This window comes from Myotis brandtii, unplaced genomic scaffold, assembly GCF_000412655.1.
Source record: "Myotis brandtii unplaced genomic scaffold, ASM41265v1 scaffold253, whole genome shotgun sequence".
In the NCBI taxonomy this organism is placed as follows: domain Eukaryota; kingdom Metazoa; phylum Chordata; class Mammalia; order Chiroptera; family Vespertilionidae; genus Myotis; species Myotis brandtii.
The window spans coordinates 746,010-749,369 of record NW_005359590.1 but is presented as its reverse complement, the minus strand read 5'-3'; the positions used below and the strand labels follow the sequence as shown (position 1 = coordinate 749,369).

The 3,360-nt window shown below is 41.6% G+C and overlaps 1 long non-coding RNA gene across 1 annotated transcript; it reads left to right on the top strand.

Moving 5' to 3' along the window:
* Positions 1 to 758: 758 nt before the first annotated feature.
* On the top strand, positions 759 to 2,927 carry LOC106726365. The gene is made up of 2 exons (XR_001362424.1): positions 759 to 1,260; positions 1,971 to 2,927. It is a non-coding gene; the product is annotated as an uncharacterized LOC106726365 (long non-coding RNA).
* Positions 2,928 to 3,360: the final 433 nt, after the last annotated feature.

Genomic DNA, 3,360 nt, shown 5'->3' with positions numbered 1-3,360 from the left:
TTTCTGAATTGACTAATAAGAGAGGATAGGGCCCTGGCCAGTTTGGCTCAGAGAATAGAGCCTCAGCCTGCGGACTGAAGGGTCTCGGGTTCAATTCCAGTCAAGGGCACATGCCCAGGTTGTGGGCTCGATCCCAGTAGGGGGTGTTGCAGGAGGCAGCCGATCAATGATTCTCTCTCATCCTCGATGTTTCTATCCCTCCATTTCTGAAATCAATAAAAATATAGGTTTTTTTAAAAAAAAAGAGAGAGAGGATAGGAATTAGGCAGACGAAAGAAAGGAGCTCCCTTTCCCTTCCTTTCTGAAATCAATAAAAATATAGGGGTTTTTTTTTGTTTTTTTTTTGTTTTTTAAGAGAGAGGATAGGAAGTAGGTAGAAGAAAGGAAAACTGAAGGGAATATGGGAGGAGAACCTCAGTATTTATGGACATGTTTGTAAAAGATTCAGTGGACTGGATTAGTCCCACCTCAGCTCCTCCTCTGCGGGGCCAGGCAGGGACCTAGAAACTCCCATGCTCACAGCAGGTAGAACAGCCTCTAGGGCAGTGGTTCTCAACCTGTGGGTCGCTACCCCTTTAAGGGTCGAACGACCCTTTCACAGGGGTCGCCTAAGACCATCGGAAAACACATATATAATTACATATTGTTTTTGTGATTAATCACTATGCTTTAATTATGTTCAATTTGTAACAATGAAATTGGGGGTCACCACAACACAACATGAGGAACTGTATTAAAGGGTCGCGGCATTAGGAAGGTTGAGAACCACAGCTCTAGGGACTTAGACCGGGACTCCCAGGAGTCCCCACTTCCACTGAGCCTCCCATGTTGGCTCTGCACCTGCCAGCCTCCTCACTTGCACCCATCAGCTGCAGTACATTTGCCCCAAAATGCATATTCCAAGCCGAGCTGCCATATTCTTACAGAAAAGTGATGTATCCTGATTGAAATAGGTGAATGTATTGCTGCCATCTACCTTTCAACATTATAATGGATATATTTTCCCTTTAAAACAGTATCGTGCTTACTATGGAGCATTTAAAGCTGTCACCAAGAAAAACAGAACTTCTGAAGAAGCCGGAGACCTCAGTGCCTTGCGTTTTATATCCGTGATCTCAATTGTGGACCCTTGGATTTTCATCATTTTCAGGACATCAGTATTTCGGATGTTTTTTCACAAGATGTTCATAAGGCCGCTTACGTATAGAAATAGGCACATCAATGCCTGCCAAACTCAGATGGCAAGTCTTACAGTCTCCGGTAAGCTGAGGAACGTATCACATTTACCACCAAAGACCCATGCTAAAAACAACTCTTCCATTTAAATCCTCCAAAGTTTTCTCCCATAACAAAACATCTAAATGTGTTTTCAAAAGTATTTGCTATCTTAAGGCATTGTTACTCTAGTATATACTTGAACCAGTTAGGTACATTTTCTTTTTCATTTCAAGGTATTAATAGTGACTAGATTTTAAATATTGTGAACAATGTTAAAAGTTTTAAAGCAATGATATTAATTGTTCCAACATTTGTATTTGGTGTCCCTCATTTTCTAGAGAGGTCTTGAGACGGCTGGGTCTAAACCCAGTAGAAACACCACTGTTTACAGTTATGTGATGGGCGTTCTTAAAATTCCTTATTCATTTCTAGTGAAGCCTGCTTTTTCATTGTGTATCACAATTACCCATTTATTATTATTTTTCCAACTGATCTAAGTATGTCTGTATTATAGATGTTCCTCAGAGAAGTGCGATGGGAAATACAGCCAAGTCAGGGGTTTGGAGAGGCGAAGCTATAAATAAGTAGGTTTAAGGCAAGATGTGACTATGCCCACTACCCAGAGAAGAAAAATTAATGTTTATCGTTTGAAGTGCAGTTTCCTGTGTATTGAAGCAGGGATATCAGTAGGAATCAAAATTTGGGAGTGGCTACAAAATACTGTTTCAATTTTTGCTACCTGCATTTTATAGGTTTATCATATTAATGGATGTTGGGGAGGAAGGATTTATGCTTCTTTGAAAGCAGTGATGTGAGAATTTCCAGAGAGCCAAGTAGAGCTGAGCCATGTTTACTCCCTGTGGTTGTGCGAAGCCGCAGGGCATTCAGCAGAGCGAAAAGCCCGCCCAGGACTCAGTCAACCTCAGCTGAGGGTGGTGGCAGGGACCTTAACATCTACCTATTGACAGCCGCATTCTGCTCTTTGTGGAAACAGTAAGATCTTGTGGAGGTTCCGGAGAGCTCTGCACATTTAAAACGAGCAGGATGGGCTCAGATGGAGCACAGCTGAGCACTTTAATTGTACATTAAATGTTTACAAAGGTTAGCAACACTATGAAAAAGGAACAAGAGGGGAAGATACGCTGCAGCTGTTAAACTAAACAAGCACACAGGTAAAAGCTTTTACCTTTGGTGAAAAAAACAGATGGGGGACATTCGGGCATTTTCAGCATCTCCAGAGTCCCTTGGTACCCTGACACACGCAGACTCTGAGATGGAGAGCCGGCTGCCCTTGAACAGACCCAAGACGCCGGGTCAGCCATCCCTTCCAAAGACAAGAGCATTGGACTTATTGCCAACAGAGCAGCAACCCCACTTTGCACCTTTGGTTTATATCAGTGATGATATTAACCTGGATACGTGTGTGCGTGCGTGTGTGTGTGTGTGTGTGTGTGTGTGTGTGTGTAGCAACACTGTGAAATGGCCAATTAGGAATACCTGAATTATAATTTTGGGAGTATGATGGGGTGAAAAATGCAGTCATTTTCAACGTTTAATTTTCATTTGTATATTTAATATGTGAGTACATACGTGTTTTATTGTGGAGGAAGTGAAGTTTTTTGTGTTCTCCTTTTGGAAGGTGTGTTGTGATCATTGTCAAGGTCACCTGAAAAGGTCACAGATGAATCAATAAACATCTTTATAATATTTTGCAGAGGAAATTGCTTTTCTTCTAAAAAAGAAAGAGATTTTGTTTTCTTTTTTGCATAAACAATTCCAGGAGTACTTCTTTCTTTAGCAGGTTAATGGGCTGTTTTACCAGCATTTATATTACTTTAAATAAGTCAGCATAATGACCCTTTCTCTACAAAATGGAGATAAGCTACCCTGATGACATTCATGTTAAGTTAAAAATCAACACCTCCTTGATCTTCATTGATTTAGTCATTGACACGTACATTGTACCAGGTTTAGTGCTGAGGAAAAGAACACATTTGACTCAGAGCTGGCCCAGGAGCCATGGGGGACACAGACGCGTACAATTACAGTAGAGGGTAGAACTCCCAATAGCGAATGTGCACACAGAGCTATTAGAAGAGGAAGCCTTGACTAAGGGGGACATGAAGCGCTGTCAGAGCTTCT